This window comes from Meles meles, chromosome 10 (genome assembly GCF_922984935.1).
Source record: "Meles meles chromosome 10, mMelMel3.1 paternal haplotype, whole genome shotgun sequence".
In the NCBI taxonomy this organism is placed as follows: domain Eukaryota; kingdom Metazoa; phylum Chordata; class Mammalia; order Carnivora; family Mustelidae; genus Meles; species Meles meles.
Window position 1 is genome coordinate 76,714,469 of NC_060075.1, and position 20,180 is coordinate 76,734,648.

The window sequence follows — 20,180 nt, forward strand, 5'->3', positions numbered from 1 at the left end:
AGACGGCCTAGTTACATGGACAGAACCAGAATCTACAGTTGCTTTACACTGCTATGATATCACGTAATATGGAAATTATTTAGGCATTTTATTACCCTTTTTCTACCTCTTTAAAAACAGGACAAGATTTACCTACTTTGTAGTTAATCAATGTTTAAGTACTTCCCAGTTATCTTCTTTAGTCTTCTCAGGCTGCTATAACAAAATACGACAGACTGGGGGGCTCAAACAACAGACATCTAATTTTCAGTGTTGAAGATGGAGAAGGTTCAAGATAAAGGTACCCACAAATCTTGTGTCTGGTGGAAACAACTTTTCCCAGCTAGAAAAGTTGCCAGTATCTTGCTGTATCCTCATGTGGCACAGAGAGTGAGCTCTGATTTCTTCCTCCAGTTATGAGAGCACCAGTCCCATCATGGGTGCCCCACCCTCATGACCTCATCTAAACCTTATTACTCTCTCAATCTCCTATTACTATCACATTGAATGTTAAGGTTTCAACATATGAATTTGGGAAGACACAGACATTCAGTCTATAACATCATTACCCAGAAAACATTTATTAGGGTTCAAATCAGCTCAACCAACTTTAACCCTGAACTCCTTCTGAGATAGTTTTTAAAGTTCTTTTGATCTTCAGAAGAATGGTATATTCAGTATCCATAATCCATTTCTTTTTTCTTTTAATTGAATCCTTGGTACTTAATTTAAAACGAGAGGAAAATAGTGTCACAGCATATGTTGAACTATGAGATGAGATTTCTACCCCATTCCAATGATCACTGCCCAAACAAGAACATACATAGTCACAGCTCTAGATCAGAATCACCTGGGGAGGCGTGCCTGGATGGCTCAGGTCATGGTCTCAAGGTCCTGGGATCAAGCCCTGCATTGGCCTCTCTGCTCAGCAGGGAGCCTGCTTCCCCCTCTCTCTCGGCCTGCCTCTCTGTCTACTTGTGATCTCTGTCAAATAAGTAAATAAAATCTTAAAAAAAAAAAAAAAAAAAGAATCACCTGGGGAACTCCACGACTCTACAGACTCCCAGGTCTTCCTCACCAGATCTGCTGAAGTAGAATCCCTGTGATAGAACTGGACGGGGCATCATTTTGCCTAAAGTCTACACCAAGCCTTGACCTCACCCGCTGCAGTGGACAAGGATGATTTTGTCTTTCCAAAATGATACTCTGCTTCTCTGAGAGAACCTGCTCCTCCCTCCCACAATCACATGCCAATCCCAATGCCCCGCGCCTTGCTAGCACTATGGAGAAGCACAAAAAAGTCACTGGTTCAAGAGTTCTTTGGCCTCTTGGGCCCCAGAATCTCACACTGCCTCCAGTCATTTTGTTAGAGGCTATTTTTGGGAACAGAGAATAAAACTGACATAGAGAAATAGAGATGGAAAAAGAAAGAAATCAAGGAAAAGATATAAAGCTATTCAAATCCCTGATCCAGGAGACCCCCAGGCAAGCTCCAACCTGCTCACCTTCCATAGTTTGTTACCTGAGCCAAAAATTTTTTTCTACCAGAGCCATAATCAATTAAAACTGAGGTGTCTGTTCCTTGCAACCAAAAGAGTCTTGAACCAAACTCACAAATGTACAATTCAGACTAGAAATCTCCTGTGATTTCACCTGAAACACATGTGAAATTAGACCAGTTTCTGGGACACTCTAGCCAGTGTCCTATGATATGTCTTCTCATTGTTCCCCTATGTGATTTGTCCCAAGGAAAGGGCAGCGAGAGGCTGGTTTACCTTGAACCTAAGAATCCCCTCCAAGCACAATTCCCTTTCAAGTACTATAAGAGAGTCTTGGAGTATGCTCACATGGTCTTATATTTTCTTTATTTGCAAAAGATATTCAACCACAGTGGGCTGGAATAGCCGTAGGCATTTTTGGCATCTAGACAAAGGGAAAGTAAAGTTGGAGAAGTACGTATGTGGTTTGCATCGCTTTTGTATCTAGTTAAATTACTACTAGACTCCGTGGTATGGAAATGGCACCCGGTACACTCCTAATGCCCACTGCACCAACTTAACCACCAACATGACAAGAAGGTGCACGGCCAAAGTCCCATCACCACAGGGCTGTGCCTTCTCATGCTTGACACTGGTAGCGGAGATGAAAGGTTTGAAATAAAAGCTAATCTGTCCACAATTTTTCCAGCCACCAGATGCCTGAAATTATAAGCACAGGATTCCATTATCACTGATGCCTCATCAAAATTCAAAGTGCTCCCCTGTCAGAAATCTATTCAATATAAATGCACTATACTGTTTTTTTTTCCTACTCAAATGGGAATGGCACATTTTTATAGTTTGATGACACCATTTCAACTGCAATTTAAAAAGACATTTCAATAAAACAAGTGAAAAATTATGATGCCTAATTTGGATATATGCAAAAAATACCTTTTGTCATTTTTAAATGTATTAAACAACTAAAAGGAAACTCAGATTAAAAAATTAAAGAATCTGCAGCAAAAGTGACAAAGAACAGTCATGTAACCAATTTAAATTGTTTTGACATTCAGAAACAAATGTTATAATTTTTTTTCAGATTGTACCAAAAGCAGCAATCCATCAAAAAGAAATAACAATGAATAGGCTCTGGGGCTGCTTAAAAATCTAATTACAAAGAGGACCTAATCATATGATCATATTAGAAAAAGATTTAAATTTCTTAACTCATTTGACAAGAAGCAGTGGTATCAATAAAGGTTAACCCAAAGCTCATAGTGTGCCACTGAATGAGGACACTGATGGCAAGACACTTAACAAGGGTTCTCCTATCCTTACAATATATAAATTTAATAGGAAGTGAGTAGGTGAACAGAGGATACATTTATTGTTTTCTAGTAATATCGCATAAAATTCTCACATTCAGTCTTGGATTATCCAAAAGTCAAACTACGCTGGTACTTATGGCCCTAGAAAATCAAGACTTTCCCCAACAAAAAAAATGAGAAAGAACACTTTTTAACTTAAAAGCATCCAAGTTATTAATCCAAGAGGCAGAATTTCATTGTTTAAGAGCATAAACTCTGGCACCAAACTGCCTCATTTTGAATTTCAGTTCTACCACAAACTCTATAGGCAGCCTTATGCAATCTGCTTAATCTCTCTGTGCCTCAGTTGACTGTTGTGAGTTTTGAACACATGTATGTATATGAAGTGCTCACTTGGCATGTGGTAAGTGGTAATGCTTTCATCATCTAGAAAACTAGAACTCTGCAGGATTTCCTTATCTTATTTTATAGCCTAGTGTTTTTACTTTGGGTTTTTTTTGTCTTTTTATTTTTTTATTTTATTTTTATTTTTCTAAAGATTTTATTTATTTATTTAACAGACAGAGATCACAGGCAGGCAGAGAGGCAAGCAGAGAGAGAAGAGGAAGCAGACGCCCCGTGGAGGGCTTGATCCCAGGACCCCAGGACCACGACCTGAGCCGAAGGCAGAGGCTTTAATCCACTGAGCCACCCAGGCGCCCCTGTTTGTTTTTTTAAGTAGGCTCCACACCTACCATGGAGCCCAAAGTGGGGATCAAACTCACAACCAAGGCACCCACTTTCTAGACTCCTAACTGTTCTAATTCAGACCTCATGTCTGCCTGTCTGCTATATACAAGCAACCAAAAACAACTCCATTATGTTCCTCAGTGGTCCCTTGAGACTCGGCAGAGCAAGGGTTACTCCCCAAGTGCCGCACACTTATGAATTCAACAGGAGGACATAAGGCAGAGCATTTCCCAAACTTCTTTGACCATAGAAACTTTTCTTAGGAACACCAAAAATCATCTCCAGAAACAAGAATAGTTGTCTTTTAGCTCAGAGTTCCCTTTTTTTAAAGAACAGGATTTCTTGGAGTGGCTGGGTGGCTGAGTTGTTCAGTGTCTGCCTTCAGCTCAGGTCATGAAGCCGGGGCCTTGGGATCGAGCCCCGCAGGAAGGAAGCCTGCTTCTCCTTCTCCCGCTCCCCCTGCTTGTATTCCCTCTCTCAAGTGCACTCTCTGTCAAATAAATAAAATCTTTAAAACAAACAAACAAAAAAGAACAAGATTTCTCTATATGTGGAGACTATAATTCGTCCTCTATTCACTCCCCAAATTTGTGATAGCCAAATATTTTATAATATCTTAGTTAACTTAGGCATGCAACTCTATCTTTTGGAAACATTTTAAAATTGATTCTCAGGATATATCTATTCTGAGGGAACAACCCAAAGGAATACAGTCCATTCTAACTCCTAACCCAGCTGTATGTAATACTTGAGACTTGGCAGGACCAACACCCATCCATCTGACTGCCAGGTAAAGCCCAACTTCTAATATTGAGCAGCTGTAGATCCTTGGGCAAGTTATTTAATTTTTCTGAGCTTAAATTTCTCCACATGTAAAAAAGAATTATCACGAGGTTTAAATGAGATAATGAACATAAAGTTTCTGGAACAAAGAAGGCCATTTTCAATTGTCAATTTCTTTCTTTCTTTCTTTCTTTTTAAAGATTTTATTTCTTTCTTTGAGAGAGAGTGAGAGAGAGAGCATGAGAGAGGAGAAGGTCAGAGGAAGCAGACTCCCCCATGGAGTTGGGAGCCCGATGCAGGACTCGATCCCCAGACTCCGGGATCATGACCTGAGCTGAAGGTAGTTACTTAACCAACTGAGCCACCCAGGTGCCCTCAGTTGCCAATTTCTTTTGGAGTTAATAGTTGTTTAGCCTTCTGCCTCTCGAAGTCTCCTTAAATTCATTTATCCCAGATCGTTGCAGACTCCCCATTCTCCACAGCATGCCTCCTACAGCTGTCTGCCTTTTCCAAACAAAATTTTATTTGAGTTTTCATAATTTTTCCTGTTTCACCTCTTTTCATTTTGACCCTACTGAATCACTAAAAATCAGCATCAATTTCACAATTTGTGCAGCTACTTTTCTGGCAGTAACGTGTACACTTCTGACAAAGGATTGCTCGTTCTAAGTAAAGGTTCCAACACTTCACATCCTTCTCTTATTTCAGCCAAGGAGAAGCTCTTCCTAATCCTATTCCTTTGGGATGAGCCCAGCCTCTTTAAAAATGAACTCTTTCTTGGGTTAGGATCAAGAAAGAAGTAAAAACAGTCTTGTAAAATGGCCATCCAATAGGGTGGAGGCCCCATCACTAGGTATGATGCTTCTCATCCAAGTTGCATTAAAGGAGGGGTTCTGCCTCACCCATATCACTGTACTTCTCTGTCCTCAGTATCTGGTCTTTTTCCTCTCTGGTTCATTACAGAAAATTTTCCTTTGAAATCTGGTTGTTCTTTGACTTTTATGAAAGCACATCAGTTCTTTTTTTTTTTTTTTTTTTTTAATTTTATTTGTGTGTGTGTTCCAAAATTCATTGTTTATGCACCACACCCAGTGCTCCATGCAATACGTGCCCTCCTTAATACCCACCAGGCTCACCTAACCAACAATTCTTTCTTAACTTTCTTTTTACATCATGAAATATTCTCCTCACAGAGAAGAAAATAACAGTATCTTGTTCGGTGGCAAGTTGTTCTCCGGACACAATACACTTTGAAGCTGGTAAGCATGCCCTGGAGTCCTCGGCAGGACAGGGAAATACCAGATCTCTAAACAAGAGCGAATTATTTATTCCTCACTTAGCCTTTGAGTTTTCAAAGTCTTTCATGGGAATGTTTCTATACCTTCTGACTAAAGATACGCGGGACCCAGAATATAAAGTGTCTTCTTTAGCAACTGAAGAATCACTGAACTCTACCTGAAACTAGTAATACACTAAATGTTAATTAACTGAAATTAAATTAAATTAAATATAAAAAATATAATAAAGTGTCTTCTTTGAATTATATCACATAAAATCTAACCAATCTCAATTTCCCTACCCCTAAAATGATAAAAGCAATTCCAAGATAATACAATCTTACTTCCTGTCCTGGAATTTTGTCTATAAAACAAAGACAAATAATAAACAGCAAACAAAAGAGATGGTTAGTAACCTTCCTCAAGACCAAGGTTAAAAACAAAACCTAGTTGTCTTCTCAGTCATTACACTTCTTAACTTTCCAAAATATCACTGTGAATTAAAACTGTATTTATTCCTACTGAAAGAAATATTTCTAAGCTTTAGTCCAAATGGGTAAATATTCAAATAATCATATTCAGTATAGGCATCTATCTCAAAGCTTCATTTTTAAAGTAACATTTTTGTTAAAGAATCCATGTTATGTAACATAGCATTTATTTTGTTGAATCATAATGTTGGTCCTTAACCAAGATTTTTAAAAAATTTATCATAATAAATCATGTTAAACTAGAATATTTTCTTTGTGGATACAAAAACAAAATAACAGGAACAGAATGAAAACATTAGGAAAATCTTTAGTCTTAGTTACATACTTATTTTTCAAAGTAATGCACGGTCATGAATATGCATGCCTATTCCAGGTTTTTTATCCCCTGTGACAATCATAAAATGGAACATGGTAAGATTATTTTAGGAACAATTAGAAACAAATTCCTATTCAGACACTTATTACAGCTGTGTTTCTTGTGTCTTAGCTAAAATACTTCGCTTGAAAACTATACTGTGATTTCCTGTTCTAATTGATGCATATTTTTATCTCTCTGTACAGTTGCTTTCTGTCAACACTCTACTACATAGAGAAAACAGAGACCAAAACAGCAAGAAGGAGTTTAAAGAGAATCAGTACAGGAGCTGTTTACTTTTCAAAAGAGAATATTTTAAAGAAAAAGAACAACAAGCTGGATATCTAAACTTAACAACACCAAATGTTATGAAATGTCCCAGTATTGGAAAAGTATATTATTATTTCTAGCACTCAATAATTAATGACTGTTAAATTGACAAGCAGCGTGTTTCATTTTGAGAGATGGCAATTTATGGCAAATAATTCTTTTTTAAAGATTTTTATTTAGCTGACAGAGAGAGAGAGAACACAAGCAGGAGGAAGCTGCAGAGGGAGAGGGAGAAGCAGGCTCCCCAATGAGCAGGGAGCCTGATGCGCGGCCTGATCCCCGGCTGCTGAGATGATGATCTGAGCCGAAGGCAGATCCTTAACTGACTCTGACACCCAGGCGCTCCAGATGGCAAATAATTTTTAATAAAGAATTGATCTAAGAATAAAATACTCGAGAGATTCTACTCTTAAGGTTTAACTGATAAAAAAAAAAAGATCCTAAAATACTGGAAATTTTAAATCCTATATAACTGATACTCTAAATACAAATTGATTTTGGTAATAAGACAAGCATTATAAATTGCCCTGACGTTTCAAAATGTTTCATATATTTCAAAAAAACACTTATAAATCTATAATTATGAATTTAAAAAAAACTATTTTAACAGGGTAGGACAGAAGGCTAGGTTTAAAATCCCAGATCTCCTACTAAATAGATTCTTCTTTGATGAATGGAGAAAGCAGAATTTGCAGTGAGAACCAAATTCAAATTCCAGTTACACAATGACTAGCCCTGTGATCCTGAGCTACACGTGTGTGTGTGCGCGCGCGCACTGTGTGGCTGTATACAGTTAATAGCATAATACTTGACAAACATTATTATCTTCTACCTTTCCCTTTTTATCTGTAATATTCATACCTCCTTCTGAAACTTTAAAATAATTATTTTATCTTGAAAATCCTTTTTAGTTCTCTAAATATGAATCTGAAACACATGCATTTCACTGTTCTCAAGTACTGAGTGTTACATATGTACCATTCCATAATAGATTAAAATATAATATAAATAAAAATGCTTTTTAAAATATCTTTCACCAATAACTTTTTATTGTAACTCCACAATCTTTTCAACAACCCTGAGACCAGCTGTGTTTTAGAGTTGAGAATTGTTTTTTTAATTTTATAAATGCAACAGCGTGCATATATTGCATAACTGTCCCAGCAAGATCAAGGACAGCAAGATATAATCAAACATTGATATTTCTGTACCAAATGATAGTCACACTAAAAGTAGGAAAAATTAAAGACTATTCAATAATTTAATGCATTGGGCAGGCAAAGTTTTCACAATGTCCCCCAAGATTCCCATTCTCTGGTTGGACAATCAAATGCTAATCTAGGTCATGAAGAGATTTTGCAGATGGAACTAAGCTTACTAATCAACTGACCTTAAAACAGAAATATTATCCTAAATTATCTGGGTGACCAGATAACCTGTAATCACAGGAGGGAACCTTTAGGAGCAGAAGAGGAAGGCATTAGAGTCGATCAGAGAGATATGATAGAAGACAACGGCAGAGAAAAGATGAGGCAGAAAGGGGAGGTCAGTGTGATTCAAAGGCTGAGGGGCACTTGGCTGGTCTTTGCTGCTTCTGTAGCTAGAGGAAGGGGCCACTAGCCAAGGAACGTGGGCAGTCTCCCAAAGAACAATCCATGGACATGGGCCAGCAAGGAAGTGGGACTTTAGTCCTATAATCTCAAAACACTGAATTTCGCCAACAACCTAAAAATACTTGGAAGTACATGCTTCCCCAGAGCACTGAGGAAGGAGCACAGCCAGGATGACACGTTGACTTAGGCCTGTGGGACTGAGCAGGGGACCAGGTGGACCAAGCGGTACCTGCATGTCTGACACACAGAAACTGTGAGATAATCAATTTGTACTGTTTCAAGCAGCTACATTAGGGTAATTTGTTACGGCAGCAACAGAAAACTAATATGCATATGTTCAAGCGAGGTTTTAAATGTCAAATGAGTTACTGCAAATTTACAAAACCTTTCTGTGTAGGGAGTTGTGGGGGTTTCAGAACAGCACATGAGTATTCAGAACTCTTTATTTGTTATTTAAAAATGTTCAGTGAGCTAATCAAGTCAATAAATATTAATAAGGCTCTGGAACTTTCACTAAAACCTGGTTGGTTAGTTAGTTAGATAGTGGCGGGAGGGGCAGAGGGAGAGAGAGAGAAAGTCTCAAGTAGACTCTGCACTGAGCACACAGCCCAATGTGGGGCTCAGTCTCAGGACCCTAAGATCATGACCTGAGCTGAAACCAAGAGGAGGATGCTTAACAGACTGCACCACCCAGTGACCCCACTGTTACTTATCTTTAAAAACAAAAACAAAAACAAACAAAAAAACCCTCTAACAGTAATCTCAGCTCCTAACTCCCTTTTATCCTAAAGGTTTCAGTTTGCCAGTCCCTTCAAGACAGCTGACCTCGTAGCAAGTCTTTAAGAAAAAGTGCCTCTGTTAGCCAAGAAGAGTTAAATATTGCAGAACACCTTTATGAGCTAGTCACTGTTCTGGGGTTGTGGTATATATTAACCCATGTAACCTGCTAATCACCCAAGAGAAAATACTATTACCACCCCTATTACTATTAGAGATGGAGAAACCCAGGCACTGAGCAGTTAACTGACTTGCCCAAGACCACACAGCTAGTAACCAGCATTGACTTCAAACCCAGGCAGTCTAGCTACAAAGTCGATGCTGCTAACCACTCGACCATAGTGCCTCTTTGTTGGTACAGGTACCATTTAGTCAAACACCTAAACACGTACAACAAATCCAGAGTACCTGCTACTCCAGAATTTTTGGACTAAGTCTTCTTCTATACAAACTTATGCACTGATGCCCCAAGTCCTTCAGGAAACACAGTACATTATTAGCTAGCCAACCAGCCCCATCTGCTACCCAGGATTTCCCATTGTGCTATCTTTTCTCTCTTAGTACACTGTGAACTTCTGGAATGTCCTGTCTATTCCTGGATCTAAAATCCCAAATAACCCTGTCTCATGTCTCATTTTATGCAAAATAAACTCATGGTGACTAAGTGGCCAAATCACCATTTTCCAGCTCAATATAATACCCTAGATCAGAGCAAGCCACACAGGGCCCATTCAATACCTTCAAACTAATTTTTAACAGTCAAGCTTGTTTAAATTAAAAAAAAAAAAAAATGACAGTAACAACAACAACAAAACTGGTCATAGTTTTCAACAGGATTTATCCAGAAGACATTACTTACCTTTTTTATAATATGAGTGAAAATAATTTTGAATTACTGAGAAACTTTACCAAAAGACCTCCTCTTGGGATACATGTAAGGGGGTAAGTGGCACTTAATTAAGTACAGAGTAGGATTAGGTTCTGGACTGTATCAAGATCATGAGAAAACATGAGGTGAATGTCAGATGGAAAAAACACTAAATCAAAGGTTCTCAAACTTGAATGCACATCCAAAACACCCAGAGGGCTTGTTAAAACAGTTTCCTCGTTCCCACCCACCAGAAGTCCTGATTTAGTAGGTCTGGTTGAGGACACTGAGTGTTCCTTTCTAACAACTTCCTAGATGACGTGGATGCTGCTGGTGCAGGGACCACAATGAAAAGCCACTGAAGTTGTTGGTCTGGGGTGGAACCCAGGTGCTGGTAGTTTCTCAAACTCCCCAGGTAACTGTAACTTGCAGTGAAAGCTGAGTTCACCAGACTTCAGAAAACTGTTAAGGAGGAAGACAGTAATGAAGAAACATTTCGCGTAGCTGGGATAAACTTGGAGGTAAGATGTCCTTAGGAAGATGGGTTTGCCCACTGGTTTATGACCTGTGTGAGAAGTGCCCTTTTGGACATCAAAAGGAGAGCTCTTCTGGAGGCTGCCCAGTAGCAATCAACAGCATACATGAGGGAAAACCCTAAGCCTCTACCACGAGGCCCTATGATTCCCAAGATCATTTCTGCAGAGGAAGGAATAAATGCACATCTGTGATTTCTCTAAAATCCTCTGGTATTCATATCCACAGCCATGTGTTACTAGTTAACTAAAAGGCCTTTAAAACCCACTGCCAAAGGGCTGCTTCTGCTTCAGAACCAAGTCCCCACTTAGGCTTTGAATACTTATCTATGCACATGGTAATTTTTAATTAGCAAGTTTGTGAGATTATGCACTTTAAACCAGGTACATAGCAAAGTGAGAACTGGCCTTGTCTGTCACATCCACTGAGCTTTGTTTTCTGCTACAATCTCAGCCACAAGCTTTATAAGAACCAGAATGGGGTCAGATTCAGAAAAAGAAACTTTTTTTAAGAGATATGAATTAGATCCACAACAATATTAGATACAGAGAGGCAGAATAAATGGGGCCAAAAGATTACCCAAATTGTTGGGGCGCCTGGGTTGCTCAGTGGGTTAAGCCTGAGCCTTTAGCTCAGGTCATGATCTCAGAGTCTTGGGATCCAGTCCCGCACCAGGCTCTCTGCTCAGCGGGGAGCCTACTTCCCCCTCTCTCTCTGCCTGCCTCTCTGCCTACTTGTGATCTCTCTCTCTGTGAAATAAATAAATAAAATCTTTAAAAAAAAAAAGGTTACCCAAGTGGCAAGAGATACAAAGTCTGGCTTAAGAATGACAACCATTTTCATTATGAAATTGACTTTTATTAATAAAAAACTACTCAAATAATTTTTGTAAAAAGAGGAGTTTTTAAATATGTTATTGTAGGGGCACCTGTGTGGCTCAGTGGGTTAAGCCTCTGCCTTCGGCTCGGTTCATGATCTCACGGTCCTGGGATCAAGCCCTGTGTCAGGCTCTCTGATCAGCGGGAAGCCTGTTTCCCCTCCTCTCTCTGCCTACCTCTCTTGTGATTTCTCTCTCTCTGTTAAATAAATAAATAAAATCTTTTTAAAAAATATGTTATTGTGTATCAGAAAACTTAGAAGCCTCCATTATTAAAATGGTTTTCTGTTTTTCCTCTAAATGATTATTATGTGAGTGCCTGGAATTTCTCAGTGAGGTCTGGTGTACATTGGGGTTCATGGGCTCTAACTATCCTTTGAATTGGGCTAGTTTGGTGCATATCATGCTTTTTGTGCAGTAAAATTTAAGAGATATAACAGTGCTCAAAATCGTTCCCTGTCTTCCTAGCTGGTCTGAAATAACAATATTTAGACTCAGTCCTTTGAGTAACCCCAGAGGCACGAACACCTGTAAAAAAGTTACATGCATGGACAAAGAATGGGACTAGAACCAGCCAACACAAAATCATGGACTAATTTATTGGCGAACAGGTGATTAACAGGTCCGAGGTAGCTAGATGATCACCCAACAGGGGCAGGACATATTCCATGTGACCAGTAAGACAGTGGAAGGGGCAAAGCAAGGCTGTAAAGGCCTGAGGTATCCTGACTTTCCTATTGGCTCAGGTGGGGGCAGAACCTGGCAGCCGAAGGGCTAAATTTCACAGCATACCTGTAACTATTCTTGGGTAACCTGCCATTCAATACCTCTAATCTGATTACTCAGCTTCTTAGGAAAAAGTTACTAAAATGAGAAAAAATTAAAGCAATTTATTACAAGGTCTCAGTGGGTATGAATAATAAGATATACATGGGATTACCAAAACCAAAGAATAAAATTCAGTAAGGATTTCGAGGTTTTACTATCATGTGACGTACTACTTTTTGAAAAAGGGAGCTCCTCTTGGATCAAGTACAAAAGGGTGTGCATTTAGATCGGACGGTTCTCATTTCAGCAAGTCCGTGTAATGAACTCAGCAGCAGTATTACAACAGCATAGCAATCTATTCTTTGAAGGTCACCTTCAACGAATTCTTTGGCAGATCCTGATGGTTATCTCTCCAAAATCCACCCCATATGCCACTAGCTAACAGAACCCCAAATGGGTCAGATATCCTACCTTCTCCCATATGATAGGTAAAGGTGGACTCACCTTACCTTACCTCTAGAGTGATCCTAATTAGTATCAACTAATCACAGAGATACCTTTACCTTTGCCAAAGACTGGGTTAGCAAAAAGTTTGACCCAATCCTGGCCAAGAAGACTTTGGAAGTTTCAGTAAAAAGGTTTCCTGGTTCCCTAGAGTGAGAAAGACGAGGGAGTCTTTTTGTCTTTTCTGTCCACGAGAATAATAGCAAAGCTAGAATCACAGGGTTGGGGCTGCCCAGCCTTTGGATTTATAATTATGTGAGATAATCTTTTACTATGCAAATCTTTGACTTTTTTTCTTTCACTTTTAGCCCAAAGCATCCTAACGCAATATCAAAATGTGCCATAGGAAAACAGTTTCACAGTACAGTAAAGCAAAATCACCACCTATGGTAGACCTAAAAAGTAATACGACCTATGAGAGTCAGGAATTACTCTGAAAATCAAAACCACTAATACAAGGAAACTTCTTATTGAGTTAGCTCAAAACATACCAGGTTTTTGTTTTCTTTTTTTTTTCTTTTTAATGTTATTGCCTAAAGTCATACAGTTTCTTTTTTTTTTTTTTTTTAAGATTTTATTTATTTATTTATCTGACAGACAGAGATCACAAGTAGGCAGAGAGGCAGGCAGAGAGAGAGGAGGAAGCAGGCTCCCTGCTCAGCGCGGAGCCCGATGCAGGGCTCGATCCCAGGACTCTGAGATCATGACCTGAGATGAAGGCAGAGGCTTTAACCCACTGAGCCACCCAGGTGCCCCCAGGTTTTTGTTTTCATGATTAATCAAATTTCCATACTACCGTCAAAGTTTTCTTTCAAGTACTGACTTTCAGGTTCAATCATGTAAAAACCTGACAGTCCTCTTACCAATCAGATCACATCCACAGTCCTTAGTGTGGCAAATCTCACTTCAGTCAAGCCCCACTCTTAACAAAGCAGCTCAGCCTCCTAGGCCCTCCTCAGAGCCCTGAACTTGATGCAACTCTGCCCGGAAGACTTTCACATCAGCACATCACATTACTGTTCTCTTTTTCTCTCCTTTACATAATCCCTATTGCACAGCTTAAAACTCATGAAAGAAATATCCCTTTTTCTGTGAAATTTTCGCAGAAGCCCTTTCTGGGAAGACTGTCCATTTTCTCCCTGAGTTGACATCACTAGAACAGCTCTGACCATCTTGCACTGTCCATCACTGGGTAGGTCACTTGTTTCCCCCACATGGTCAAAGGTACCCTGAACAGTAAGACCATTCTTTGATCTGAGTTAAAACTGATTAGGGTGCACAGATCTCTAATTAAATCTCTTTTGGTTGGAAGAGAAAAAGACATTAAGAATTTCACTTTGGGTCAGGAAACAAATGTAGTTCCTTTTTAATTGACTATTTCAACCTTGAGGATACTAAGAACTTAGTCCCTTAGAACTCCGACGTTTCTTCAAAATCCTGACACTTCAATCCCCCATATGATGAACTACCATGACTTTATGAAAAAAGCTATATCTGAGATCCTTTGCTTTGCTTTATTTAATTATTACATGTAAGGCAATCTTCCCCAGAGACATGCCATTGAAATGCTTTTGTCTTTGAATCAGGTGGTTGAATATTTGGTTAAAAACAAGAATAAGTGATAGCTGTCAGTCTTTGGCTTTTCTGGGTAATAAGATGATGATGACATACAATCAAAACAGCAAAATGAAGGTAAATATCAGTCCATAAACCAGTCACCATAAAAAAAACTAGACATCCGTTCCAAAGTTAAAATGAACCTGGTAGTCCCATAGACAAGAAAGGTTTCTTCTTGTCCCAGGATCCAAAGGAGCCCTTAAAAATTAATGGGGTCATATCATAAGGACATAGGCGCCAAAATTAAAGGGCTCCTGTTAGCCAACTTTGGGACAATTTGAGCCTCACAAAGAATAATAACTAAAACTGAATGTAAACATTAGATAAATAAAAATGCACAAGTCCATCCTACATTTAATTTTTTTTTTTAAAAAGAGAGAGATATGTACCTTTGTGTTTGGGGATGCATAAAGTGGTGATAAAACTATAAAGAAAATCACTGAAATCATTCTCAGAAAAGTCAGGGTAGTTGTTTCCAGTGGTGGGGAAGCAGAGAGTATGCTATAGCATTGGGGAGCACTGATAACATTCCTTACCTGGGTGTGGTTAAACTGGTATTCTCTTTATAATACTTTTTAATTGTTCATATACATTATTTGGACTATTCTAGTATATATATTACATGTCAGTATTTTAAAAGCTCTTAAAATAAATAAAAGTTTTAATCAGTCACAATGTAAAAACACGAAACTAGCCAACAAGGATTGGTATCTGCAGAAAAATTACCACTAACTATCTCCAGCAAACGATATTCTTCCGTTCAATACAGTTTTGTCACACTACCACTGTCACTGTCCATACCTGTGTCATGCCCTTTCATACACTGTCCACCCCGACTGCGTCTGTACCCAGTCTCATCTGTCATGTTCTTGAGGCCAGGATCCTTACCTTCTCATTTCTCTACCCCCAAATCTAAGAGTGCCCAGCATGTAGTAAGTGCTCTATATATGCTGGATGGACATATCAGTGAAGGGACAAATAAGTGAATAAATGAGCAAACAGTATAAAACAAATTCTCTTCTGATACTTTCAAACTTCAAGTCACATCTAAAGTACAACCAATACTGATGCATTGATTGAAATAGAAAATTCATTTTTTAAGGATCTTATTTATTTATTTGACAGACAGAGATCACAAGTAGGTAGAGAGGCAGGCACAGAGAGAGGGGGAGGCAGGCTCCCTGCGGAGCAGAGAGCCCGATGCGGTGCTCGATCCCAGGACCCTGGGATCATGACCTGAGCCGAAGGCAGAGGCTTTAACCCACTGAGCCACCCAGGCGCCCCGGAAGTTCATTTTTTTAAAGGAGGTATTATCTCTGACAATAATACCAGCAGATAAAAATAAATGTAATTAGTTTTCTATTACCAGGGGATAGCATGTAAAGGGGTATAATACTATATTTAAATACACTGATACTTAAACATAAAACAGTCTGATTTTGGGGGGTTCTGTTTCTTTCTTTAAGATTTAATTTATTTATCTGAGAGAGAGAGAGCACGAGCAGGATGAAGGGCAGTATGAGAAGCAGACTCCTGCTGAGCAACAGGAAGCCTGAGCAGGGCTTGACGCTGGGTCTCTGGGATCATGACCTGAGCCCAAGGCAGAAAAGCTTAACCAACTGAGGCACCTAGGGGCCTCTTGAGTTCTATTTCTGAAGAGATTTCAGGATCTTAGAGTGCTCCAGGCCAAAGAAAGGATTAAGAATTATCACCATACAATGTTATAAATATACACTGTTTAAAAGATTGTGCCCAGTCCATATTGGTCCTCTAGCTATAACAATAGATGTTACTTTAGTTAAATTTAAATTCTTTATGTCAACTTTCTTTTCTTTCCTCTTTTTTTTTTTTTAAGATTTTATTTATTTATTTGACAGAGATCACGAGTAGGCAGAGGTAGGCGGAGAGAGAGGGGGAAGCAGGCTCCCTGCAGGGCAGAGAGCCCGATGCGGTGCTCGATCCCAGGACCCTGGGATCATGACCCCAGCTGAAGACAGAGGCTTTAACCCACTGAGCCACCCAGGCGCCCCTCCTCTTTTCTTTTTTAACTAATCGTTTGGCGAAAACTAGTTAGGATTAGGAATCAGTTATGTAAGAATGCCAGGTGATGTATGGAATGTTGAATCACTATATCGTACAGCTAAAACTAATATTACACTGTATGTTAACTAACTTGTATTTAAATAAAAACAGGGGCACATGACTGGCTGAGTCAATAGAGCTTGCAACTCTTGATCTCGGGGTTGTGAGTCTGAGATCTATATTGGGTGTAGAGATTACTTAAAATTTTTTTTAAAAATCCTAAAAAAAATTTTTAACAAAAATTAATTAATTAATTAATTAAAGTCTGTAGAGCATGTGACTCGATCTCAGGGTTGTGAGTTTAAGCCCCATGTTGAACATGGAACCTATTTAAAATAAAAATTTAAAAACATATAAATAAATAAGAAATTATGAGGCATACCATACTGATTTCTTATTCATGTTTCATAAAATTAATAAGGCTCATAAAACACAAAACTGAATAGAATAATTGTTTTATACATGATAAGAATAATCTCAGCTCTAGAGCTTGTGGAAATACCCACTCACATAGGAGTAAGTCAAATATGGAAAAGGTGATGTATGTGTGAGTGATTATGAAACACAATGATGATTTAAATAAAGTTCACACTAGGTGATTTTTTTATGGGTTTTATTTATTCATTTGTCAGAGACAGAGGAAGAGCACAAGCAGGGAGAGCAGCAGGCAGAGAGAGAAGCAGGCTTCCCCACTGAACAGGGAGCCTGATGAGGGACTCGATTCTAGGACCCTGGGATCATGACCTGAGCTAAAGACAGATGCTTAACAACTGAGCCACCCAGGCACTCCCAACTTTAGGTGTTTTTTATATATGCACTGAAAAAAATGAGTTATTTAAGCTTTCCATCTGTTTCTATTTAACAGACATGCAAATTTCCCATAACTCTTGTTTTTTATCCAAAAGATGTTTTGATTAAAAAGCCCATTCATAATGAAAGCCTGATGGTCTAAGTTCACTGAAATATCCTACATCATATACTTTACCTTAAAGAACCAAACATAAAATCTCATGTGGAAACACATCTGGTTAAGGCGTAAATTTCGACTGTTTTTAATTTTTGACTCTGGAAATAAAACATAAGCAAAGAGCAGGATTAATCACTCATTTGCTAATTCTTCTTCCCTTGGACATAAGCAGAGAGAATATAATAAATGGATTTATCTTAGGGAAAGTCTTCCATTTTTATTTTTGCACAATTGTTTCTCTTTTAAAAGAATAGACCAGGGAAGCTAAATTCTCTAGGCTAGGACTGAAAAGAAGTTATCTGTAACACCTATTTTATTATGTCTCCTGGAGAGCAATACGTATGTTTGTGAATTGAAGAAGCCCATCTGCTGTTTCAACCATGGCTACAAAGGATGTAGAGATTACTTAAAATTTAAAAAAAAAAATCCTAAAAATTTTTAGGAGAAGCAGCGGAAAAGAGCAAGGCAGCACACAGAATAACCTCCAGAGAGACTGCCTATGCTTCTATTGGTCTCACCTCTCCAACACATCTGAACTGGATAAATTTTTAAAAGATTTTATTTTTTATTTATTTATTTGACCAACAGAGATCACAAGTAGGCAGAGAGGCAGGCAGAGAGGAGGAAGCAGGCTCCCTGCTGAGCAGAGAGCCCGATGCGGTGCTCGATCCCAGAACCCTGGGATCATGACCTGAGCTGAAGGCAGAGGCTTTAACCCACTGAGCCATCCAGGTGCCCCTGAACTGGATAAATTTGAAGTTTACGTGAGCTAATGATCGCAGTATGTTACCAGGGGGTTTTCTTAAAACAGAATATGTAAAAATCACCTGAATTAAATATGGGATTCATATGTAAACACCTTGCCACTAACCTAATATGTATCCTACCACACATTTCTAATTTTCTTCCTGAGAGTGAGGGACACAGCCCAGCAAAAGGCCCCACACACGGTTATTCCAGCATAGTCCGCACAGAGGGGTGGTCCAGTGACAGCCAACTCTACCTGGTAACACTGACTCCATCTTTGGCCTTTCGTCTTGTTCATGCCCGGGTGGCTGTGACCTCCCTCAGGACTGCGTGTTCCGGGTCCATGGAAGCTAAGGTATGCCCTGACCAGGATGCGGGAAGGTGTGTTCTGATCTTCCCTGAAGTGGTGCATAGATGGTTCCACTTGGGGCAACCAGTAGAGATGACTGGCATGCAAAGGACCCCAATGTAGCTAATGAGTTAGATTTTCCAGCACAGGATGGCACCATGTTAGATAACCATACTATGACGTCACCACCACATCCCTTGCTCTATAAAAGCAGAGGATAAAGGTCTGGACTTGGAGGAGGATAGCTGTGTACTACATGGATCATCCATTCACCCGATTTCCACTTGTCACTAAGTTAGTTAACCTGCATAAAACTGTGTAAACGGTATGGAGCGGTTTCCTTCATTTTTCAGTCTCAAAGTGCCTTCTCAGTTTGGAGGATACAGTACTGACAGACCCTCTTCCACCTTCTAACACCAGAGCCTTTCTCTCCAAATCCCCTAGCTTTATAACAGGCACCCACAGTTCTTCCCAGCGACTGTTCCTCTGACTGCAACCAGCCACCTTGCTACAAGAGTACTCATGACCCCTTCCTATCATCACACCACAACGTCATCCCTTGCTGCCTGTGCCTTCTTATCCTACGATTCTGGGGCCATTTCCTGGAAGAAAGCTCAAGCTGATCTTTATCCTCTACCAGTTTCCAGGAAAGTCCTTTTAAGCCTCTATAAGGCTATTAACCTGTCTTTGTTTCTTGGACAGCATGCCTAGCACTATCATTTCTACACCATTCAAGGTCAAAACTGTTCAGTTTTAGACTAAATAAAAGAACTGCCAAAGAAAAACATGGCCACACTCCCTGAGAATGGTTATAGTCAACACTCATGGGACAAGGGTCTACAGCACAATCTTCCACATCAGATCTCATTGGCTGAGGACATAGTCCAACGGCTGAAGCCTGAGAAAATACGTGCATATTCACAGTGAGCGATAAAACTGATATATATTTTTTGCACATGTGAGAAAAATATTTCAGAGACCAAGAGCAACAAGCCATCTCTAGGCAGATGGCACCACCTGGGGGTAAGCACATACCTTATATCTCACCCTTACACACAGTCTTTACATAAAACAAATATTGCTATTATAGAACAAGTGTCCAGTTACTCAAACTGAATCTTTCACCTTGCAAAAATTTTGTTCACCCAACATTTTAACAGCCATATCATAAATTTACATTTATATTAAATATGTCTAGGGAACCCAATTTGTTGTGCCTGGAAAGTTCCCCGTAGTTGGACTATATACTACTATCACTCCTAGATAATTTAGCAAAGTTCAATAATTTGGCAACTGGGAGAAAAACAGCAGTGAGCTGTGATAATTTAATCTTCAGTGTGTCTCCTAATCACTGTAAAAACTCGAAAGAGTTGCTATACAATTATGCAAAAACATTTATCACAAGTTCCATTATTGCATATTAAAAGTATTTACTATATTGAGCAAATTACATAAATCTGTAAAAGAGAAATATACAGTAATCAATTTAATTATAAAATAGCACTTATATGGTTAATTCCCTTGAGAAACTAAGGGCCATAAATAGTCTTGGTTATACTGAATAATTCTGTAATTATTCTATCTACAGTTTAAATAATATTCTCATAAGTATGTTGAAATCTCAAGATCCCCCTATTAAAAAGAGCAGGTAATATTAAAAACATCTCAAGGTCATATTAAACAATCAGATGAAAGACAGTGAATCTGCAGTAAGGCTGTACTTT

General features: G+C 39.0%; 1 protein-coding gene across 25 annotated transcripts in view; it reads right to left on the reverse strand.

The window, feature by feature from the left end:
- Window positions 1–20,180, reverse strand: part of ADAM22 (ADAM metallopeptidase domain 22) — a 226,515-nt gene that overhangs the window by 156,543 nt on the left and 49,792 nt on the right. The window lies entirely within an intron of this gene.